The sequence below is a fragment of the Microcebus murinus genome, chromosome 9 (genome assembly GCF_040939455.1).
Source record: "Microcebus murinus isolate Inina chromosome 9, M.murinus_Inina_mat1.0, whole genome shotgun sequence".
NCBI lineage: Eukaryota > Metazoa > Chordata > Mammalia > Primates > Cheirogaleidae > Microcebus > Microcebus murinus.
Genome location: NC_134112.1, coordinates 16687765 through 16704056, shown reverse-complemented (window position 1 = coordinate 16704056; position 16292 = coordinate 16687765). Strand labels below are relative to the sequence as shown.

The following is a 16292-nucleotide window of genomic DNA, read 5'->3' as shown; positions in this document are numbered from 1 at the left end:
GACTTGGACTCCCGAATTTCAGTAGAGTATTTTCCAAACAAGTTTCCATGTTCTTACAAAATCTCACCCGCAGGCATCAGTTGACTAAACCATACCAGGAAAACATGTGACACAAACTGGACCAATCAGAGTCCTTCCCTGAGACTTCTCGTACTAAATGGGAAAAATTGGCCCAACTATGTTGATGGTACCCTGAAGGTGTGTGCTCAGGAGTTCCCTGGGAGTTGGCCTGCAAACCAAGCAAATGAAGCCAAAATGCAAAGGAAAACGGAGAGGAGAGACAATGAGAGCCCTAGAAGCATTTGAGTCATGGGCTCCACTTGTTCCTGTAGCACAGCTATTTCCCTGTATCTATGGTTGGTTTGCTCAGTCCTTCCTCTGAAAATCCTTTTGCCCTAGAATCAATTCTCCTCTTTTCTTAAGCTAGTTTAAGAGGCTCCTATCACTTGTAACTCTGGGTTCCATTCTATGCATAGATTAAACAAAATAATAAAACTCCAAAGTTACTAATCTTCCAATTCCTACCTGAGGAGACCGTTTATCTCACAAAACAAGCAGTTTATCCATGCCCAAACCTGCCTCCAAAACTCTTCCCCAGTAAGAGTTGGCTGGTATCTCCTCCATAGCTATACCACTTTGAATGCTCGACCCGCAGGTGCATCCACAATGATCCCGTGCACTGACTTATTGCTCTGTTTACCCCCTTGTCTACGAATTCTTTGGTGGCAGGGATGGGTGTTTTTTTATTCACTTCATCAACAATATTCATTGAGCACCTATTATTGACCATGAAGACGGCTGGACCTTATCAAATGGAGAACAAGGTAGACAAGGGCCCTGAGTATTCATTCATTCTAATTGAAGGAGACAAATAAAAACAAAAGAGGTAGTTACAGGACATCCCAAGTTGAGTGACGAAAAGTAACAGGAAAGGCTTGAGAAGAAACTTTAGATAACCAGGTGCTCAAGAAAGGGCCTCAGACTGTCGAGAATCAAAGCCTGAGAAGGAGCCTGCTATGTCAAGGTCAGTGAGAAAGAACATTACAGGCAGAGGGATCAAGGTCAAAGCCCCTCAAGGAGAGCAGGGAAGTGTGCTGGCCTCCACACAGCACACCCAACGCAGTCTACAGAGGACAGAGTCTCATTCGACTCTAAGCCTGAATCATTCTCCTATTTTAAAGGAACCCTTTCTGGTTCCAACCATAAATCCCATTTCCAGAGAGCAGGAGGACAAGTAAATTCCCATCAATCACTGAATCTTATTTCTCTTTTAAAAATTTTGTATCTGAGACAGCCAGATCAGAGAGCAAATGTAGATCTCTTGATGAGGAGGAAATGAGCTGTAAAAAAAAAAAAACCACAAAAAAAATCCCCACAAAGCGAGAAGGCAGAACATAAAGAAAAGACAGGAGACAGGTAGTTTTCAGAGGCTCCCAGCTCCCAGCGATCACATTCCCTTGTATTTCACATTAACATTCTATTAACATTTCATGAGCGCATCAATATTTAACAAGGATGTGATCTGCATACACTGTAGGTAGAAATACTGCAGCCAATAAATGTTTGGGAAACATTTCCCAGGCACAGTTTATTAGCAGGCACTAAATTAAGTAGTAATTTAAGTAATCAATATGTAAATCAGCTTGGAGGAGCCCTTCTCTTTATTTTTTAATGCACCATCTATCTTATCATATTTACCTACCTAAAGAAAAATAAACCCTCCTTCTGGACTGATTTCTGTTTTCAAGGCAGATAGGAATATGTAAAGCTACTGGTATAAATTTTAACAGCAACATTCTTACAGAAATATTTTAGAAAAGACTGTGATTATGAATATTACTAATTAGATATTACTATAGTGAGAGATAATTCTTAAACTAGAGAGTAGCTTTTTTTTAACACACTGATATTTCTACATTCAATTCCAATATTCTGATATTAACCATGTCTACCCAAGGCATTTTGAAAAGCTCCATTTGGAAATATCTAGGCATATTTCTTTCATCTTTATTTCCTCTTACTCCTCAGTTTTAAGAGCAAATGTACCAGAACAGAAACCACAATGTAGTTCTAAAATCTGCTATTAGGACTCATCCTAGTATACGTCATAAGCCAAAAGAAGTTTTAATTCTTTGTGTGTCTTATAAAAAACAAAACACCAGATATCTGGTGCAATAGTAAGTATATTTTATAAAATGCGTTATAGTTTACAGGGTATATTTACATATTATCTATCAATTGATTCCCAATAAGTCTACAAGACTGTTAAGGCAGGTATCATTATTATCTTAAGAATGTTGAAACAAAAGGTAGAGGTGACTTACTTAGATCCCAAGAGCCGGTCCTGGAGTTCAGTTTTTAAGGTCTTCAATTACCAAATCTCCCCCTGCCCCTCTATAGCTTACAAATTGGCTTCACACACATGGTACCATGAAACTCAATGGATTTCAGGTCTAAAGAGGCTCAGGGAATTTTTTATCATTTCCTCTGTCTCACTGAAGTGGGTCTATCCATCCCAGCCCCTCCTAGATAAGCTATAAGGTTCTCTCTCATCTCATTTATCCTCTGAAGATCAGTATCAGTTCCTCAGGGTGAATGACCAAAGCTTCTGTGGATTGTCCCCTGACTTCATTTCCATAACTCCCAGGCTCCCCTCTGAACGCCCTGTGTTTCCTGTTGTTCTCTAGTTGTGCAGACTAGGAGCCTGTCTGGCTCGGGCATGACCATTACGAGCTGAGCACAATGCCAGCCGCCGGCCACACTGGAGCATCCATCCCTTCTCTGGCCCTCTCTCCCTCTGCCTCAGCATCGCATTGCTGTCTACATCCAGCTGGATGTCTCTGACACAGTCTCCCCCATTGTGCTGAAGCTTTCCCCCCGGGGGGGCGAGTCCACCCCATGCTGCGTCTCCCACAGCCAGTGCTGAGCAAGCCCCGAGGGCTTCTTCCCTGCCTTCTCCTTTGTGGAGGCTTCTCTTCCTCTCTGAACCTTTCTCATGTTGCTTCGACTCTCACCTAGGGCCAGGTGAGGTACAGTGGTCTCCTAGAGGCCACACTGAGGGCAGCGTGTGAGGTCGTACTGTGTCCTCTCCAAAGGGAAGGGGCCGTCGCTGTCGGCGCTGCCTTGATTCTGACGCAGCACTGCTACGAGAAGCACTGGCGACGTGCAGGCCCCGGGCAAAGCCGCCACTGACTAGCGCAGACTTTCACAAGGCATCGCACCTCTCTGCGAGCTACACAGGCGTCACGTAAAACTCACTTCATGGGACTGCCGTGCATATCCAGTCACATAACAAAGGCAAAGTGCCTAAAACTGACTTCAGAGAGTCAGTGTTTACGATCCCTTTATTGCCCTCTCGCTTCCTGTTCCTGGGCCAACATGTCACGCAACACTTTTACCAGCAGCTAAACCAAAATCATGACTGCAGCGAGACTGGCTCTCGGATGACGGGCCTCTGCGGACATACAGAAGTGAGCCAGAGGCCTTCTCGTTGTTTTAGCACGAGAGGCACAGAGATAAAGTAACGTCCTCATCTACTCACACCGGAAATGCAAGACAGGAAGTCCCATGTGCGCGTGTTCAAGCAGGACTCTCCCACGGGATCACAGGGTACGCGCATGGAGAATGAGCAAGGACCCCGAGAAACAAGTCGTGCATGGCATGATGCTTCTGGGAACGAAGTCCCCACACTCAGTAGTTCCAGCCACTGAAGGACACCCATCCTCGGAGCCCTTCTCAACCTCACAAGCCTGTCTCCTGACCCACTAGCGAGAAATGCCAATCTTCTCCCATGTTAAACCAAGGAATAAACAAACAAAAACCTTATCTATATCAATGAAGTCCCCCACACTCCAACAAAGGAGTCAATTTCTTTATTAAGAGAATTAGGAAGCACACCAGAACAAAGTTTAGTCCTTAGATCCCATCACCAGGACCCAAGACCTATTCCAAGGTCCAAGAATAAGTCCAGTTTTGCTTCCTCTCACAGAGATTGAGAGCCACAGGGAGTCACCTCCCCTATGTTCCCCCTTAGTACCAGTTATGGGGACGACCAAGCCCAGGAAAACCACAGACAAGCATCAGAAACTACACTGAGCTGCCTCACGGGGGCTGCACAAAAGGTTAACTGTGATCATGAATTTTAAGCAAGTCCATGGCATTAAACAAACATGCCAAAGCCCTAATATGATGATTTTAAATGGGCAGAAAAAGAACACTAAAATTATAAAGTATGCAAAGCAGGGAAACAAATTGGAACGAATCAGAATCACAGGCTGCTAGTCCACAGGATCCACCTGTGTGGGAAGTGAGGCCCCAAAGCAAATAAACCCAAAAGAAAAAGGCTTTAGGGATGAAGGAAGAATGGCAGCAAAAGATAAACAGCAGCTAATGTTTATAGACAGCGTTTATCTCCCAGGCCTTGTTCTGAAGGCTTTGTAATGATTGTCTCATTCCACGAACGTGTCATAACACATGGCAGAAATACTACTCTATCTCACTTTACAGATGGGGAAACCGAGGCAAAGAGACATGTAATTGGTTCCAGGTCACACAGCACAGACATAAATAGACCCAGCATGGGAACTTAGGTGGCCTGACGGCACAGAACACATGCTTGGTAACCGATGGGACTGAAAAAGGACAGGATGAAACATACGACGGTAACAAAGCTATGATCAACTGGCACTAACTGAACAACACGTAAGTGCACGTATGCAAGCCGCATTCATCGGGCGTCAGGCAGGAGGGAGACAGGACGAGGGGATGAGTAAATTCACACCTAATGGGTGCGGGGTGCACCGTCCGGGGAGGGGCACGTTTGTAGCTATGACTCAGACGGTACAAAGGCAATATATGTAAGCTCAATGTTTGCGCCCCCGTAATATTTTGAAATTTAAAAAAAAGTAAAGCTATGAGCAGGAAAAGCCTTTGTATGATAACCGGGGAGTGGATAGCATCGTGGCTGTGGCCAGAAATAAATTTCCTGGATCTATTTCTAACAGACAAAGTCTACTTCTTGGTGACTTTGTGCACATTCCTTAACCTCAGTTTTCTCTTATAAAAATGGGGGCAGGAACCCCTACCCACAAAGGGTTGTAAAGATTAAATGAAAAAAAAAGCAAAATAGAGATAAAGATCTCCTTAGCACCTGAAATGTGCAAACACCCAATGGTGTAGACAATTGATACTATTAGTACCATGATAATTACATGAACTCTGTTCCAAGGTGTTACCATTTGCACTTCTGAAATACTCTTATAGCTCCAGGGCAAAGCTGTTGAAAAAAAAAAAAAAAACACAACAGAAAGCAAAACACAACTGCTATAGAGGGTTATTATTCTTGCTCTTTGGTAAAGTAAGGACTTGGGTGGAATCAATACTATTTCTGATTTATATGGGTTTCCTGAAGCTCCTTTCGCATCTCTTTAGAACCCTGGTTCTCAAACTCCAGTGTGCATCAGGATCACCAGGAGGGCATATTCAGCACAGACTGCTGGGTGGCTCCCCTAGGGTTAAGATTGAGCAGGTCTTACTCGGAACCCAAGAAAATACACAAGTCAGGAAACCAAACCCTACATTTTTCTGAGATAGCAGAGGGATTGAGGGAAAAGATGTTAGGAGAAATGAAGAAGAGTATGAGTGTAACTGACCACCAGGGAAAAGAACACCCAGAGTAGAGTTTGCAAAAACTTAAAGAGCTGTTTTCAAGGGCCAAAGAACAATGCATCCCAGGAAAAGAAAAAAGGCTGCATAAGGGGTCAGATCGGTGAAAAAATAAAAGTAGAACACGCACACGGGGAACCAAGATAAATAACAATCTGGACAATGAGAGGAACGGTATAAAACCCAGCTAATGAGGTAAAATGCTTCCAGAATAAAATTAGGCAATTGCACATACAGAGGCATAATAAAGGCCATAAATATAAAATGGCAAGGAATTGACTGGGTAATGGTGTAGTAATTAAAGCCTGGAGGTTCATAATAGACCTTGAATTGAACATTAATCAACCCAAAAGAAATGCTCCCTGCACTTTGATATAGTGCAACAAAAGCAGAACGTGTGACACACACAGAGCAATCATGGCCACGCTCTGCTGAAAGGCCCTCCCTTTGAGCGTCAAGTTGAGTAGCACAAAGAGGGGAAAAGGTTAAAGGCCCACAGGGATGACATGTGTTTGTGCCTGCACGGTGACCACCACGTCTCTGAGGGAAGCCAAGGAAACAGCCCTGTTGCCTGCTCAAAGGCCACAGGGTAGCAGGGGCGATTCCCCAGCTGCCTCCCCCGTCAAAAGATCTCCCTCCTTATGACAGCACATGTGTCCCTGTACCCAAGGATGGGTACAGGTGTGGCGGACACCTGTAGGCATCACTACAGGTTTGTTTATTTAAAACAGTGGTTCTCTGACTTGAGCTTCTATTAGAATCCTCTGGAAGTGTATTAACACATAGATTGCTGGACCCAACCCCCAGAATTATGATTAAAGACATGAAAAGCAATGAGAGTAGATGCAAAAAGAAATAAATCTGGTTGGGTTTTTTTTTTTTTTTTTTTTTGCCTGCGACTAATAAAAAATATCATTAATAAGAGTTAAAAAGAGAGAATGCAGAGCAATGGTTGCCAGGCACTGAGGAGAAGGGAGAATGGGGGGTGAGCAAACTGCTTAAGAGGTGTGAGTTTTCCTTTGGGGTGACGATAATGTCCTAGAAACAGAGGTGGTGGTTGCACAACATGTGAGTGTGCCATATGCCCCTGAATAGTTCACTTTACAATGGTTAATTTTATGGTATGTGAATTTCACCTCTATTAAAAAAAAAAGAGGTAATATGTGTCAAATGATTACCATGAGCAAACTCTCAAGTATTTAGCTCAATTGGTCCTCACGAGTCACTGAGCAAGGTTACGTTTCACACGTGCAGAGGCTATGCCTTGGAACCTAAGTAACTTGCTGTTTAGGAGAGACACTGCTCTGGTTTGAATGGCAGTACCCCACCCAAAATTCATGCTGAAACTTAATCTCCAGTGCAACAGCATTCAGAGGTGTGGCCTCTGGGAGGTGATTAAGTCATGAGGGCTTCGCTCTCATCCTCCCGCCATGTGAGGACACAGGGTCCCTCCAGAGGATCCCAGTCCTTCTCAAACTTTGAAGTACAATCACCTGGGGACCTTGTTAACACGCAGATTCTGACTGAGGAGGTCTGGGGTGGGGCCTGAGGTCCCACATGTCTGACAAGCTCCCAGACAACGCTGCCGCTGCAGATTCAAGGTCCACATTTTGAGAAGGAAGGCATTACTTTCCCAAGTCTATTAGCTGAATTCTAGCCCTAGTTCTCCCCACATCCCTACAATGCATCACCTTGTGACTGATTTATGGATTCCACAAATATTTTTAAGCATTTATTATTGCTGAGCAACTTGCCAGATGTTAAGGATACATGTATGGACAGAATACCATTTTGAGGGGCTTGTAATCTATCTGGAAGATACAAAGGGGACGGGATTTGGAGGATGGGCAGATTTTCACTTCCTTTTACGTACTTCTATATTGCTTGCATTTTTCACAAGGAAGTGTCACTTTCTGCAGTAAAGGCGCATGTGACTTGCAGTGGGCAGGAGGAAGGGGCTTCATCAAGAGGGCAAGCCTTGAGTTCATTCTCAAAGGACAACAAAGTGATGCCGAACTCTCTCCCGAGACATCGTTTTAACGTTGCATACCAGAGGAATGCGAGAAAGACTGATTCCGACTGGGAAATGGATGCCGAATGAAGGCAGAGAAGCCCCTGTGCATCTTGGGCAACGTTAGCAATCAATCTCAAGATCACAGGGCAGAATTTTGACTCACTCAACATCACATTACTGAATACAAATGCCTCTTGTCTCCTTCACAGGAGCGCAAAGACACCAAAATGTTTGCCTTTGTCTGACAGTCACTGTTGGATGAAAAATTAAGCTTGACATTTCTCAAGCCTGATTTCTTACTGAGAAATTGTCACCGCTGTCTGAACGGTTATTGCCGTCTTAACGGGAAGTCGCCCTCCACATATATTGTCTGAAACATAGTTGGATACAACTCGCGCTACTAAATAAACACATTCCAGGAGAGCTAATGGTAAAATGAATTCCTCTAAGTCAGCTCCCACCTCATTTTCTCATTTAGCTCATAGATTCAGACATTCACTCCGGTTTGGGAGCACGGACTTGAGAAGGCAGAAAGGTGAGGAAAGAGAATTATTACATATCTTCCTCTATGGGACAAATAATAAATTGGCCATTTCAGGAACATATTTCAAACAGAAAATGTTAAGTTTCTATTTATGCACGTAGTAAATTAGCTACCGTGGGAAAATTATTATTGATTGAAACCTAATTAAGAAGTTAGGTCATAAGTTGTTTTACTTGAAGTTAGAGGCATGTGAAAAGAAAATCTTTTTTTTTTCTTTTTATTAAATCTAGCTTTTTAAATGGAATTCATCTCATTACATCTCCTTGTGTATAAGGATCATAAATCATGGCCACTCTTGCTCAGGGCGGGAGCTCGCTGTGGGGCAGCCCTCCTGCAGGGCTGGCGGAGATGTGGTTTCCCCCTGTGGAAACTGCTTCCCCGGCCCCCTTACCCCACACGGCCCCCTTACCCCACACGGCCCCTCCAGCACCTGCCCCAGTTGTCCTTCTCCTTCAGACCCAACCCAGCTGTCACTTTCTTCAAAAAACCTTATGTAATTCCTTCCTCCAAAATCCAACAATCTTATATCTATATCTTTCTCATAGCACTTCTCACTTTCTGCCCCAAATTACGGTGAGGATTACGCATCTCACCTTCCCTGATGAGGTCGAGCCCTTGAAGTCCAGACCACATGTCCCTCCCCTGTGAATCTCTGACACTGCAGCTGCATGGCACATACAGTAGGCGCTCATCAGTGAAATACTGAAGAAGGGGATGGACAGTACAGGACATGACTGTGGCCTCTGGCTGGGCTGGCAGTGCCCACAGAGGGTTCCATCAGCATCTCTGTCCCTTATATGAATATCAACTTGCCTGGTTTTTACGAGTTTCCCTAAATTATTATTTCTATAGCATCACATGCATCTGAAGGGAGTCACAACGATCTTCTATTCCCTGTCACCCATACTCCCCATTCTATCTCACTATGGGTTTTATCAGGCGCAAGGGCTTATGTGCTCCATCTAGAACCTCCAACCTCACTCTTCACCGTGAGGGGACTCAGGACCCAGAAGTTTCTCAGCAGTCAGGGCACGTATCCGCACACTGAATCCAAGCTGTGCAGGAAAACTCACTTGCAAACTCTCTGTGTCGACTGCACGTGCCTGGTGTGCCCCCCAGGGCCCCCGTGGCCACGTGGAAGGAAAATCCCAGAAGCGAATCTCACTGGGCCAAAGCCCACACTTCGAAGGCCTGTTGAGGGAAGCTGTGCACTCCACCTTCTTTGTGCATTGTGAAGGTAAACATTTACAGAACGCTGGGATGTGTGAAAAATGTCCTTCCTTGTGTGTTTATGGAAAACACTTGGCAAGTATTTGCTATAAATGCTTCCTGTAAGTGCTGTGAGTGAGAAGCAGCAGGAAAATGCATGAGATGACAGGGAGCCAACTCCCGTCGCAGCAAAGGGATGTCCCTTTCCACACACCCCATGAGCTGCCTCCACTCCCCACAGGCTCCCTCCAGTCACCCACAAAGGGGACCCCAGAGATCCAGGGGTAGGATGGTGGGGGGCGGGGAAGGGGTGATGAGCAAAGGCGCCTCCAGAGCGCGGCACCCCATCCTGGAGCACAGAGAGACAGGAACTTGCTCGGGTTTCCTAGGTGATGACACCCCTAATAGGATTCCCTTCCCCTTCGTGCATATTGGTTAGCAGCTCTGATTTCTAGTCCCCTATTCCAGCTGGACACATGCCCCCAACACCCACCCTGCTATCCCCCCTAAAGGCTGGCCTGCCTCTCAGTTAACTCTAGGATGCTTTCAGGTGACAAGTGACAAATGGAAAGCAAGAGACCCAAAAATATTTCTTTAGAACAAGTTGAATGGGACATTTCTCTTAATTCCTCGCTAATCGAAGAGACCTCTGACGGTATGAATGGAAAGGGGAAGAGACCACTGCAGGCTGACGCAATGCATGCTTGTGTTTTCTCAGAAAGCAATCCCGGCACCCCACATTGCCCTCTGGAATGAACCAAGCCCTCTTCCGTCACATGAGGTACACGGTGGGCACCATAGAGACTCTGGCTGCTCTTGGCTCCCAGTGGGCCGACGTCATGAACAGCCTAAGTGTTGAAATATTAGGGAGATCGGCTATCTATCTCACAGATGTTGGACGCCAAAAAGACTTTACTTTTTCTTGGCTTCAAAATTCTTTCTTTAAAAAACCACAGAAGACACAAATCCAATGTGTGTATGGCTGTCACAGCGAAGAGCCCCAGCTGCTTGGCTGTACTGACACTTGCCCAGGTGCCCAAGGGGTCCCCTCACTCACAGCTTGGCCTCCAGGACCCCTCGCTCTGCCCACAGGTCCTCACACTGCACCTTAGCAGACTAATGACAAATATCCACACACGGCAGATTCTATGCTGATGTATAAAATTATCTAAGTACATATCTAGACATGGAAAGGTTAAGTCAAAAGATCTCCAAGCCATTTTGCCACTTAAACCATATCGATAAACCATCATCTAAGAAATGTGTCATTTCACATTCCCCAAAGCAATGGGAGAGAGTTCCCTTTAAAATCATTTCACCGGCTCCCAACGCACAGGGTGAAAGGAAAATCTACGCATCCTGGGTTTTCTCTCCTTATGAGAGAAGGAAGCCACCTTGGGGCCCCAAGCTCCCCCAGTCACGCTGCAGGCCTCCTCCCCAGCTAAGGGCGGGCACAGTCACCCACCAACGCTGAAAGGACCCAGGATTCTCTCACTCGAGGCAGCTGCATCTTTCCATGGCTGCGGGTGGTGGTGAGGATAGGAGATTTCACTGTAGGCTCTTTGGGGAAGAAGTCCTACATCAAGTACGTGTTTATAAATGCAGGGAATTAACAGAATTCTGAATTCAGAGCTCACCAGTCACTTTGTTCCCCTACCCCCCACTACCACCACATCCTGGCAGAATCAGATGCCGATTGGCCCTAGGGGGGCCTCTCTCTGCTTGCCCAGAATCACTTTTTGCTAGTTCCTCAGCCCTTCTGACCGCAGGTTCCTTGGAGCTCTTGGTCCAGCCCTGTGTCCTCCTCGACTCTTACCCCCAGAGTCAGTAAGAGAAATAGTGTCCCCCACCTAACTCCGTGACTTGTTGGCACTGTGAGCCAGCCACGCGACTCACACATTGAAAAGATCAGGAGACTGAAGATAACCCCACTGATTCCTCATAGTTCCTAATTGTTCATCGTGCTGCTGAGAAGAGCAAATGGGGCAACGCATGTGGAGGCAAAGTCGCCACTAAGATGGAGTGAGTGGCCGGCCGGAGCAGGCTGACCAGCCACCCGGTAACTTTTAAGAAGCTCCAAGGCCGTAAACTGTGGGTAGCTTGAAGTCAGCCACAGCAGGAGTATCTGCCACAGAAACTGACAAATGCTACACACCATGAATCAGATTTTTTTAAAGCTTATTTACTAGGACACCACTGAATTAAATATAAAATATTAAAAAGTCACTACCTGCCTGGTGTCCAAAGTCCAAGTTTACCATTTACTATCAATTGTAAGAAACAGACACGTTACTTAGCCTCTCTGAGTCAGGGTCTGAGCTACACAGTATCCAGCCTTACATAAAGTCTCAGTTGTGAAAGCCAAGAAGATATGTGTATGGTACAAGGCCAGCCATGAGTTCTCTACTCGCAAAGGACTAAGAAGACCAAAGCTTAATCATTTCTGCACAGGGCTCAGTTCTGCCAATAGCTTATGTGCAATAGCTTATGCGGTACTTACTCTGTATGTGGTAGGAACAAGAAATGCTAAAATGGGTGCAATATAAGTGAGAATCCTTGATTTGGTTCTTAGCTTGACTGTTGTTGGTGTACAGGAATGCTACCGGTCTGTGTATATTGATTTTGTAAACTGAGACTTTGCTGAATTTATTTATCAATTCCAGGAGTTTCTCGGCAGAATCTTTGAAATTTTCTAGCTATAGGATCATATCATTAGCAAAGAGCGATAGTTTGACCTCTTCTGCCCCTGTTTGGATACCCTTGATTTTCTTCTCTTGCCTGATTGCTCTGGCCAGGACTTCCAGCACTACGTTGAATAGAAGTGGTGACAGTGGGCACCGTTGTCTGAATGGAACTGGAGACCATTCTTCTAAGTGAAGTATCGCAAAAATGGTAGAACAAATACCACATGTACTCAATCCTAAATTGGAGCTAATAGATCAGCACCCATGTGCACATATGATAGTGAAACTAAATGGAAATGAAGCAGGTGGGTGGTGGGGGGAATGAATAAATCCACATCTAAAGGGTATACTATGTGGGTGATGGGCAAACATATAACTTTGACTCAAGCTGTACAAAAGCAAATTGTGTAACCAAAACATTTTTACCCCCATAATATTCTGAAATTTAAAAATTTTTTAAATTAAATAAATTAACATATGAAAAAAGTGAGAATCCAATAATGTAATTTGTGTAAAATGTTCGTGGCTGTGGCACCTGTTCATTACTCAATATATTTAGCTCTCTTTTTTTTTTTTTTTTTTGGCTTTTATGGCCATAAAGGATTTCAGGGGGGGAAAAAAAGAAGGATAAAACACTGGTCAGGGATTTGACACATCATATATTTCATCATTCATTTAATGAATAATTTAAATGGTCCAGTGACAGATAGTGAGGGCACAGGGCAAAAGAGACATGTGAATGACAAATACCACAGTCTTAAGATTCTAAAACTTTCCAGGTATCAGGACCTTACTGCAGAGCAGCATTTGATAAGCCAGCCAAGAAGCAGTCAGTTCTTAAGGTTGTTATGAACTGTTACTAAAATTATTTTGATTGTTTTATAAAATATGAGAAAAATTCTGTGTATTATTTATGATTTATACTAAATTTTAGAATCTTGGGTTTTACCAATGCAGGGAAGATGTTGATAAAATTAAGGTCAATGTAAAAATAAAATTATCTGACAATGTCAAACAGTCCTGGGTACACAGGTCCCAAGGGGGAAGCTATTTTTACCTAATACAATGCGACATTTGGGAACATTACCACCTCAATTTTATTATATCAATACAAAATGCCTTCTGATTTGGTAGGCAGGTTGCTAATATTGTCTAGGCTCTGGTCACATGAATCCGATACAAAATGGAAAGTCAGAGTGACTCACCCAAGCCTAAGCATCAGCATATCTGGAGCAGGGACATTTTGGAGCATATCAATACAACTGCTGCTGACGGAGCGTCCATTCCAGGATGGACAAAGGCCAGAAGGACAGCTGCAGCCAGGGAGGCTGGAGCATGTTCCAGGTGGAAACCTGTCTCCGTATCTTCCAGCCTTGGGGTAAATCCTGCCAGAAGGCAGAACACCAGAACTCTCTGGCAGGGTCCTGCCACTCACTCGATTCAGGCACCTCACTCATCGAATATGCACCGAGTGTCTTCTGTATGCCTGGTGCCCGGCATTGCTCTGGGCAGTGACACTACCGATGCTCTGTGCTCTCATGGAGCTTACAGGCTAGTGAGGGTAAACAGGAAATAAGCAAGACGGTAAATACAGAGCATGTCAAGAAAAGACTTGAGGGTGGAGAAAAATAAAGGAGGCAAGGTAGACAGAGAGCAAAGGGATGAAGTTGCTACTTTCTATTTGGTGGCGAGGAAAGGACACTCGGAGACTAAAGGAAGTGAGGCAGTGAACCACAGGGGTACCTGTGCAACACAAGCCCGGGAGAGAAAGCAGCAGCTGAAATTCTGGAGGCTGCAGGCATCTGGTATACTCGGTCAGCAAGGATGCTATGGATGGAATTGTGTCCCCCCCCAAAATTCCTATGTTGAAGGCCTGACCCCTAGTACCTCAACATGCCACTGTATTTGGAGACAGAGCTTTGAAAGAGGCAATTATGTTAAAATTGAGGCCTGTATGGCGGGATCCCAATGCAATGTGACTAGTGTCCTTATAAGAAGAGATGCCAGGGATGTGAGATGACAGTAGGACAACCATGTGAAAAGGCTGCATGAGGGCAGCCATTTACGAGCCAAAAAGTGAGCTCGCAGGAGACATCAACCCTTTCGGTACCTTGATCTTGGACTTCTAGCCTTCAGAACCATGAGAAAATACATGTCTGTGACTTAAGCCACCTGGTCTGCAGTATTTTGTTATGGCAGCTCTAGCCGATAAGACAAAGGAGGTCTCTGTAGCTGGAGTTGAGGGAGGGAGCAATAGGGACAAGGACATGAAGACAGAGAGGCAGAACACTGCAGAGCCTTACGGGACATGGCAAGGCGCTGGGCTTTTACTCTGAGCTAGACGGGCGCCACTGGAGGGTGTGGGCAGAGGAGTGACATGCTCTGACCAATTTTGGAAGGATCACCTTGTCTATTTTCAACACAGTAGCCAAAGTTTCAAGAACTGTGTTGAAAATAGACAAGGCGATAGTATCAATTAGGAGGCTATTACACTATTATAAGAGAGAGATTTGATGCATTGGATTACTGTAAAAGGCGAAAGATTTATACGATCTGAAGAGAAGCCAGAGTATAAGCTCTGGATTACTGTAATGGTGTAGAGGTGGGAAAAAGAAAGGGGCTCCTGGGTATATTTTGAAAGTGGAGTTAACAGAATTTGCTGCTGGAGGTTTGCTGGTAACTGAGTCTTAAAGGAATAAATAATAAATAATCCACTGAGCCGGGATATTTTAGTCACTGGGAGCATCATCTATCAAGGTAACCCGTATTCAGTGTCAGGAAACATCTAAACAGCAAAGTCTTGAGTAGGTTTAACCAAGATAAACCCCAATGTAATATCCATCGCTAAAAGGATATTTGCAGCAAAATAACAATTAAGAATTCAAACTACGGGGGGGAAAAGATGTCAAATCAGTAATCTAAGCTTCTACCTTAGGAAACTAGAAAAAAAAAAAGAACAAAATAAATCCAAAGTAAGCAGAAGAAAAGAAGCAATAAAAATTAGGGTAGAAATTGACCAGATTGAAAACTGGAAAACAATAGAGAAAAATCAATAAAATCAAAAGCTGGTTCTTTGAAAATATCCATAAAAACGATAAATTTCTAGCCAGGCTAAACAAGGAAAGAAAAGAAAAAAGATAGATTATTGGCATCAAAAATGAAAGAGGAATCAATATTATAGATTCCATTGACATATTAAAAGAATATAATGAACAGCTCTATATTCACAAATTTGATAAGTTGGATGAAATGGGCCAATTCCTTTGAAGACACAATTTATCAGAACTCACACAAGGAGAAACAGACAATCTGAATAGACCTGTCTCTATTAAAGGAATTGAATCAATAATGAATAACCTTTCAAAATGAAAAGCATCAGGCCCAGATGGTTTCATTGGTAGAAACCAACCACGTAAGCAAGAAAATGATACCAATTTTCTATAATCTGTTCCAGACGATAGAAGATAGAACTCATCCTATGAAGTTAGCATCACCCTGATACCCAAACCAAACAAAGACATTATAAGAAAGAAAAAAAACTGCAGACCAACAGCTCTCAGGAGCATAAATGTAAAAATCCTCCATAAAATATTAACAAATAGAATCCAGCAAAAGAATTATACACCACAACCAAATGCGATTTACTCCAGGTATGCAAGGCTCATCCAAAATTCAAAAGCCAGTTAATGTAATCCATTGTATCAATAGGCTAAAGAAGAAAAATCATGTAATGATATCACTAGATACAGAAAAAGCATTTGACAAAATCCAACACTCACTCATGATAAAAACTCTCAGCAAACTAAAAATAGAGCAGAAGTTCCACAACTTGGCAAAGGATATCTACTTACAACTTAGCAAAGAACATCTACTTCAAACCTCTAGCTAACATTATATTTAATGGGGATAAACTTGACTCTGCCCTTAGGATCAGGATCAATGCTAGGATGCTCCCTCTCACCATTCCTATTGAACAGCTTACTAATTAAGAGTCTGAGCTAATGCAGTAAGACAAGAAAATGAAATAAAAGGTATACAGATTAGAAAGGAAGAAATAAAACAGTTCACAGATGAAATGACTGTCTAGGTAGAAAATTCCAAAGAATCAACACAAACCCCCCTGGAACTAATAAGCAATTATAACAAGGGTGCAGGATATTGGCTCATCAATTGCAAC

The 16292-nt window shown here is 43.8% G+C and overlaps 1 protein-coding gene across 6 annotated transcripts in view; it reads right to left on the bottom strand.

Annotated features, from left to right (window-relative positions):
- ELMO1 (engulfment and cell motility 1) overlaps positions 1-16292 on the bottom strand; it is a 504832-nt gene that overhangs the window by 216115 nt on the left and 272425 nt on the right. The window lies entirely within an intron of this gene.